A 9,584-nucleotide genomic window follows, 5' to 3' on the forward strand; every position below is an offset into this window, starting at 1 on the left:
GGGAGGTGACAAAATTGGTTGCAAATTCTTCAAAACTTCATGCATGCAAGAACAAATTGGATGGATGGAGAGCTAAAGAGGTGGGGATGTGGTGGTATAACATGCATACATCGAATCCTTGTTCTTGAGTGGGATTTTTGGTGAGGAAATGGAGAATTTGAGGGAGAGGGAAGAGGGTGCTACAACTCTTGCTCTTTGGCATGTTGGAAAAGAGAGAGAGTGGGCATGAGGGAGAGAGAGGGGGAGGGTGGGGCTACAGGTGAAGGGAGAGGAGGGGGTGTGGGCAGGCCAAGCCCAAGTGGGCCCCACTTGCTAGTGTTCTAAGCCCATTTCAGATGAAAATCATTTCTATTCCTCCTCAATTTCTCCTCCCATTTTGTTCACTCAAGAGAGGTGGCTCCAAAATTCTAAGGATTTTTGTGCCTCTCAAACAAAACATGATGAACCCAATTAAATTAGATTCACCTAAAAGACTATGCGAGACTTAAACTAACGAATGTGGTAACCTTGGATTAGTGTTATAGATTAGAATTTTTAATCACGACACTTATGCACATATAGTTACCTAGTGGCATACCTAAGTATATATTTGTACATGCTCACATACATATAAATATAAGTATCACACATATATACACTGGTACTAGTGCACTCACCTACATGTTGAAACCCTAACTGTCGCTTCTAGTAGTTAAGCTAATAGATGATCACCTAGTTAATCTTGACTTGTTTCAGCTTTCTCTTAAATTAATGCCAGTTTCGCGTAGCTAAGAGTTGCCGATCGTCTTCCTACTAGGCTAGCTTTCGTCATTTTCCCAGTCATTCTTCTTCCACTTTGGCATTCCTTTGGTTTTGTTCTAGTGTCCCTTTGTTTAGTCGCTATGCACTTTTCATTGTTAATCTGCATAGGTTTCAAGCCAAGATTCTAAACAAGGATGCAAGGAAGGAACTGAAGGTGGGACCCGATAATGAGTAACCCAGGAGACTCGAATGACAAGATCAATCGAGAATTAACCATCGTCAATGCAAGTCCTAACCCCTTTATCATATTGATCCTATGTTTGTAATATAATAAAATGACAAACTAAAACCTGGTAGTTATACATGCAAGCTATATATAATTGTTTCTCTTTAAATGCTAATAACCCATTTACTGAGCCATACTACAATCACCACTCGCAATACTCAAACGGTAACCCAAGAATACTCCCAATACTTGATATAATGATGTTGGATGAAACCCTGTCAACTAGTATGCTTAAGGCTAGTTACTCTACTCTCTTTGTAGATGCTTGATCTGTCCTCGAAGAGTACTTAATCACTTATTACTATGATCACTTGATTTGCAAATGAGTAAAATGTGTTGATGTGGTTGATGGTGTGAGTGGTGGAAAATGGTGCGGTGATAAGAAAACCTTGAAAACCGCTTTGGCTGGGGCGAGTGGGAAAGTCCTCTTAGAATTAGGGGATTATCTCCTACGAGTATTCCTTTGGGAAGGATGCATCCTGGTGAGCAAGTCCTTAGCGGAGGATTCCTGATGTGAAGATGCTTTCCCTGGTCCTGTAAGGTCTGAATCGTTGAGCTGTTGTGCTAAGCTATCCCGTGCAACCATTCGTCCTATTATGGGAAGGACTTGATATCACGCCCCATTAGCTGAGCTCGGTACCCATCTTGGAGTCAAGGGTACAATGGAAACTCAGGAAAAGACTCGTTACTATGCACAGTACGAAGGCTGGCTGGTGACATTGCAATGGTCAGACTCGAGCCGCAATTAATCCAATGCTCTAGACCCCTATTTATTCCATAGGTGGATCATGTAGCAACACGGTGGATGGGTACAGGATCTTGATATAATTTGTTCCTCTGCTTGCAACAGTTAGAGGATGAGCATATCATGTGGGTACAGTATACAACCTCTGTAGAGTATAAATATATTCAAATAGCCGTGTCCACGGTTATGGACATGCAAAGTTACAGATTCACATTGGTTAGTTTTGTGGTGTGCATACCCTTTGATGTGTGAGTGGATAGTATGCCTGTGTTTTGGAGAAATCTGACTGTACGCCATTGAAACTGGTTGGATTAGATGTCAACTAGCTAAAAGATGAAAACTATAGGAGAACGGATAGCTTTCCCCAGGGCCAACAACTCTTATCAATCAAACATGGATTTTTTAACTGGTTTAAATTGAGCGTTACATCTTAATTCACATTGCATGTAAAACTAGCTTTGTGTCCAAACTATAGTCCAATGGCTTATTCCTTGGTTACCTCTCTTATGCATCTACTCAATCTCTTGAAGTAGTGTTGGGGCTTGTTGAGTACCTTTCATACTCAGTCTTGCTACTTTTAGATTATTGAGATGGAGATCAACCTTGACCTAGATGAAGTTAAAGAGAAGAAGTCTAAGGTCGCGTCTACACGTAAGTTGCCTGTGGTATTGGGTTGTTCTACTTTGTGCCACTTTGTTCCGATGTAGGCTCTTCTGCCTGGCTGATCTGCCATGGATCCTAGTCCACGAGATCATCGTTACTCTTTTCAAGTAATTATTTTATTCGAAGTACATATTTGATATCATTCCATTGAATTTCGTGCGTATCAACTACTTCATCTAGTAATTGATACATGAGACACAGGGAAACTGAGATCAGGGTCTTACAGTATCTGATCTCAAGTTCAATGAATTTCTTTTCTAGCTTTCTCACCTCTGCAAGGTAATCTGTCATAGTCTTGTTGAAGATATGACACTCCTTGCTAACTTGCTTTACCACCAACTGTGAATCCTCTAAAGAAGGCGGTGGACCCAAATGTAGAAACTACTCGAAGACTAGCGAGCAGACTCTCATACTCGGCTACATTGTTTGTGGCTGGAAAGTCAAGAGCCCACTTAGCTATTCATCCGATGGTGTCTCTGTTGTGGAGGATTTCAACAAGTGGAAATATTAATTCTATGGTGATCTTATGAGCCTGGAAATAGTGCCTTAGTTTACGACACACCATCAACATCATAAATAGCAGCTTCTGGACTTGTGGGTAGCGCTCATTGGTACCATGGAGCATTTTGTTAATGTAGTATACTGGTCGCTTGCTCTTATCTTGCTTCTCAGGCATTCCTCGCTCCACCACCAATACTCCGCTTATGGTGTGTGGTCAAGCCGTATATATAGCATGTGTTATTTGTTTGGATCGGGAGCAACTACCACAGCAGGGGGGATACATCTTGAAATTTTTTAACGCCTCATCTGCCTCTTCAGACCCTTCTTCAAACTTGTTGTGTTGGGGTACTAACTTGAAGAAAGGAAGCCTCTGGTCTACGAGTTGGGATATGAAACGACTAAGAGCTATCATGCACTTGGTTAGTTTTTGAACTTCACGTACTGACCTGGGGTAGGGCAAACCCACGTTCAAGGCAGGGGGTGCACAGGACACCGGATAATTTTTCATTTTTCAGTGATCCATCATATGTACTAGACCCATATGACACTTTCTAACCTAACAAGTAGGACATCTGAACATCTAGCTTAACAAATAAAACACCCAGTTATTTTTGTTCTATGTCCACCACTGCCTGAGGATTGCATTTTCTCGATGGCCTTGATCTTATCATGATTGACCTCAATTCCCCGGTACTGACACCGGGTACCCGAGTAGCTTTCCTGCATCAACTCTAAACGCACAGTTTTCTATGCTAAGCATAACTCGAAATAGAAGACATCAGGAGAGTTTCTTTCGAAGAAGTAGCCGATTTATTTACCAATTGAGTGTACCGCAGGTACTTTTGTTGGTAATTGGAGTTCTGCGCACAACTACAGTAAAGTGTCTAATTTCACCCTTTTTTAAGCAGATGTTCAGATGTGGCGTTATGTTGACTGTGATTGAATCCAGGAGGCGCTCTGATGCACACGATATCCTTGTCAAGACGTATCTCTCAGATTGTCCGACGAAGCATCCAGATTGAGCATCCTCTCACAAGAAGGCTTGGTGGTCCTCAACTTGTGTTCTTAAGCGTAATGCCTCTTCATCTAACTCCTTGGCAGGGACATTGATCAAAATCTGGACAACTTGCTTAGTTACTGAGAATATGATTAAGTCCTGAAGATTGAAGAATGTTTCCGGAGGTGTTAATTTATACTTGGTTCCTTTCCTTTTGTTTCTTCCATACATTCACGGGGAGCTGAAAGGATGTTAGAATAAGCACGGATGGCATGTCTAAATTAGGATACGTAGCACGATAACGCACTGGCACAAACCAACCAATGAAGACGGGGTCTATTGCTTCCTCGCAAACATCACTAACGTTATCTCTTGCATATGTAGCCAACACAGCCTCTTTTTGAATGTGACTGGTCATTCATTACTCAGAAATTTCCAGGACTGTATAAACGTTGCTTGATGGCCCTGAATTCAATGACACAAGGCCGTTCCTCTATAAGGAGCCAAGCTGCCCAACACCCACTTTCTTCCCGAGTCTAGTTTACACTCTATTGTCTTAGTGTCGATATATAGGTTCAGTGCTTCTACCTTTCCCTAAACGAAGTCATACTAAGAAAAATATTATGATGAGTTAACAAGAACGGAGCAATGCGCAAGTTAATGATGAGTAAATCATTGAGTGTTATGAGAATGGCAGGCCTCGGGACAAACTCTTTGAGGAATCCTCTGTAGTTAAGTAATTACAAGCATCCCAAAATTTCTATTAGTAACTTGTACAAAATGCTTGTGAAAAACACTATAAGAGGGTCTGCCTTACAAGATAAGCAAACTTTATAGAGTTGTCTGAATGCATTCATAGATCATTTAGGCGGTGTTAGGTCGCTTGGCTACGACGGAAGTCAATGTGCATGTGGTGTGAGCCACTCTAGAACCGCACCGACATCCTGCATTTGAAACGAGAAATGCTGGCACGCAAGATTTCTTGCTTGCAAAGTTGTAAGTTGCCGCGCTCTTCAGATATGGGACTGTTAGCCTTGTTTGATCAGTCAAGAGTGAAACAAACACAATACTAGCCTTAGACGTCGCCTGCAGGAGCTAACAGATCAGTAAGCTGCTTAACTCATCGAGCTCTTCTTCCGGGCAATTGGTGAGCACCGCTGTGCAGAGATTTATGCTTCCTCTTTGGCTTTCTAATTTCCTCAATGTACAATTGAAATTTATTTCTTCCTATCACATACTACAAACATTAATTGTAGATTGCTAGTGTTGCTTGAATTTATTTGGATCCCACCTACTATAGTTGGCCACCAGCACGGCCCTGACAACATCATATATATGAGCATAATTTGAGACAAAATGTAAATAGAACTAGAATGAAACAAGAATAATCATTGGTAGTGTAAGGACATCATGAAGAGTTTCAAGCTCATGAGGATCACTGGGGATCGAAGGCGTCAGGAAATTTTCCATAGTAGCAGTAATAAACTTAACCATGCCATTTGGCATTTCTACTATTGTGTACACGCTATCACACTATCTGTAGAACTGAGGAAGACGATTAGAGGAAGAGTGAATAGGAGCCTCACTAAATTCTTGGATGACCTATCCTAATCTTTCACCCAACGCACCTCAAATCAAAAAGTGGAAGCAACAAATCCAGAGAAATAAACCACTCCAAACATCTTCGTGAAAAACCATAGCTTGAATGGATAGGAAACCTAGGTTCCATACAAGATCAATCTAAGTGTCATAGCTCTCAAAAACTTGCAAATAGATGAGAGAACACTTAAATCCAAAGAACTAGGCACCGGATGAAAAAACTCTCTAAGTTGATGGATCTAGATGTGGGGTATGGTTAAAGATCAACTCATATATAATTTTTATCCCTCTAACAACAAAAAGGACAACTCCACTGTACAAAAAGGACAACTCCAACATAGTGGAAAAATTCAGCTCTTCAACAGAAACCAAAATCACCACAAAAACCGAAAAACTTGCAATCAGGCAAGCGAGCCAAAAGAGGGAAACTAGAAGGAGATGGATGTAAGTATAAGAGTAACCACAATTTTCATTTCTTGCAGAGAAACACCTTATTTTTAGAGAATTATAAAGTGTTTTAGCTTACAAAGTTCTCACCTAACACATAGGCTAAGCTCTCATCTCTTTTTTTTTTCTAAAACCCTAGAACTTTCTCCCAAATGCTCTCAACCCCCTCCTCTATATTTATAGGCCTTTGGGAGGTTCCTTACCCCCTAACTTTCCTAGATTTCTTTCTTACCCCCCCCCCCAACATTTCTAGATATTTTGCTCTCCAAGCAACCTAGTTTCCTTATTGGCAAAAGAATATTCCCGATGATGACACATGTACTCCGTCTTCCGATCTTTACCGCCAGCAAGTCTCTCATACTCCCAATCCCTCGAACCGCCTTGTTACTTCCACTGATATCCTTTTCGCTTGACTTTGTCAACATGCCGTCTTCATCCACCTTCTCCAATTTTGCTTGCTCTCCACGTGTACAGCTAGGATCACCCTTGAATCCGCCTAGCCTCCTTAATCATTCGGCACCAAACACCCTGCTTAGCTCTGATCATCCTGCTGTCGACTGTCAAGTTGCATCCATCACCTACACATCACAAGACAAGCACACACGTTTCTCCAACTCCATATTCAATTAGTCAAAATCAAAATTCTCTACCAAAAAGCTCATCAAAGAAAAATCATGGACACCAGATCCGGTGTGTATAGTCTATGATCACCGGACCATCCGGTGTGTACACATCTTCCCTCCACCGAAAACCTTCTGGAAAAAAGGTTCGGTGAAGCCTCCAGTGTACACTCCTTTTAAGCACCGGACCATCCGGTGTGTACAACTCTTCTCTCCATTGAACCAAAGGAGATCTCGTGGAAAATGCTCCGGTGAAGCATCCGGTGTTCACACTTGCTCATCATAGAATCATCCGATGTGTACAACCACCAGACAAGTATTGTAGTATCTCCTAGAAAATAGTCCGATGTGTACTTCTCTTTAACACATGACCATCCGGTGAGTTCTTCGATTTTCATTTCTAAGTTGAAATGCTCCTGTGTGAAAGCTTCTGAACACTGGACTATCCAGTGTGTACAATTTCTCTAGTGTCGGATCATCTGGTGTGTACATTTTTCCTAGTTCAGAAGAAGAAAATTCCAACTCCCATTTCTCTCCTACTTCGGTTGGTCATAATCAAAATCATGCATAGTCAAGCTCATGCAAACCTAACTCAACTCAATTTAGACTTTATCAATGACTCATCACATATAAACCAAGGTACATATCCACTTGGTTTCTCAATCTCCCCCTTGATGAGTTCATTGACAACGCACATAAAAATCAAATAATGAGTTGAAGCACAAAAGTCAATTGACATATCTAAGTGATCAAAAACCAAAGGCAAGCAAGAATAATATCACTTAGCATAAGATGAAATGCAAAAGCCCGAAGCCAAAAGTCAAACCAAAGACAAAACACTCTACTCTCTCTCCCCCTTGTTAACAATGGATACATTAAGAAGGCAAAAAGAAAGGTACCCTTGAGGTTTCTTTTGTTGTTGTCATTTTCAATTTTCAATTTTTTAATAACGAGCATTCTAAATCATGCACATATGAATCAACAACTTGAACAAGCTATGCTATCAAAAACAATTGCACCAACTCAACTACTTCAATCTTAAAAAACATTGAGACTTTGACACTTCATTGTGATTAATGAGACTGATTGCTTGACAACCATATAAGATATGATTCATTTGCAAGAAATTATATGCACCATCAGCCTTAGTTTTCAACCATGCCAAGACTATGTCAAAACGACAATTAGAAGCTTAAGGTTCTTGGTTTCGGTCATACACAACTTCTTCCAATTTCATATCAAAGTGCAATGATAAGCAGTATTGTAAAGAAGAGCTGCATCAATGCATATATCCTTGATCTTTAGGCTATCAACTATTTTTCAGCATTTAGCTCATAACTTTAAAAATTCACATTTAGTTCTTTTAGAAAAGATCAAAGTAATTCTTGGGAACTATCGTAACCGAATAGGGTAGGGGCCATTGGAACCTCGAGGTGTTCCGAAGGCTGAGAGGATGAATAAACAAAGTGGGGATCTATGCACTGCAATTAATGTCTCTCTCTTTTTCGGTTGCATTGACAACCTATTTATAGGCCGTACCTAACCACTCCCGCTATAGTTTATAATATTATCCCTCTAACTATCACATTCTCGGAATATTCGTGGGTAGTTACGGCACTTTCCTAAGCACGACCGGCCTATTTATAACTCTACCATTTGTTGTCTTCGGTTAGCAATGGTCACCCTTCACTCTGTTCTTCGAAGGCCCATGCTTGATGACCCCTTCGGCCTCTCTTCGGCCGTCCTTCTGGTGGTGCCAAGCGAAGATCGTCGACTAGCCTCCGAAGGCCCAATGATGGCTTCGCCTGCCTCGAACCTCTAGCGTCCCTTTAGTCCTCCGCAACACTAAGCGAAGGCCTTCGGTCCACCTCCAAAGGCCCAGTGTAGGCTTTGCCGATTCCATCCATTGGAGACGTTCATGTAGTTCTACCGCAAAGTGTGCCTTCAAGGTGTTGTACGATTCTTGTACATGACAGACCCATGACAAGTGTAAGCAGAGGTCTTTGACTTAGCTTTTGAAGGGGCATGTGAGACAATTCCCCAACAGCAACCCCCACTGGCAAGGTTCCTCTTTGATGGGTTGAACCCGTGAATCAGATGGTATCGCCGGACGCCATCCCCTTCGGCCCGTTGAAGGTCTCGCGCCATTTTATTCACCTTCGGCAAAGGATAACAAATTTTCTATTAATGATCATTTATGTTACGATGTTTCAATTTTTGAGGCGCCAGTTACTATTTATTCAGCCTAGCTGCTAATTAAGAGGCAGTTCAATTCCCTATACATGCCTTTTCAACTACTCTCTTTTTTCACCGCTATATATATAACTCCCCGTGGTTCATTTTTACCACTTGCTTCCTTCAAAATCCCACGCACATAGCTCTCACGCTCTGTGCGAATGTACTCACAATCCTTTGCTATCCTAACCCTTCAGACCTAACACCAGGTAGCGCAAACCGATGGCTCTAAAAGGCAAAGCCAATAGGCCAAACACCTGTGATCGGGAAATCGAAGGTCAATGAAGCAATCTTGGCTGGTCTTAAGAAACAGGGTTTGATATGTGATTTGATGAAATCTAGGCTTTTGAATGACCAAGAGACCCCGACACCAGAAGATGATGAAGCTATTGTCTTTGTAGACTATTTTCAGAGTCAGACTTCACCTAACCTAAGATGAAATGGTGGTGAAGGTTCTTAAGTTTTTTGAGATCTACCTACATCAGCTGACACAAAACGCTATCATCCGGCTCAGCCTCTTTGCCTCGACGGTGAGATCCGAAGTAGTGAAGGCTTCAGCTAGTGACTTTGTTGCAACCCACTAGCTCTATCACCAGCAGAAGCCGGTCTTCGTTGACAATGTATAGAGCGAAGCCCACTACGGCTCAGCGAACTTCACCTACTGGGTAGGTTTGGCCATGCCTTCTATGTCTTATAAGACCAAATGGCCTAAATACTGGAAACAATGGTGGTTTTACCATAAAGTAGATA

Source organism: Phragmites australis, chromosome 18 (genome assembly GCF_958298935.1).
Source record: "Phragmites australis chromosome 18, lpPhrAust1.1, whole genome shotgun sequence".
NCBI lineage: Eukaryota > Viridiplantae > Streptophyta > Magnoliopsida > Poales > Poaceae > Phragmites > Phragmites australis.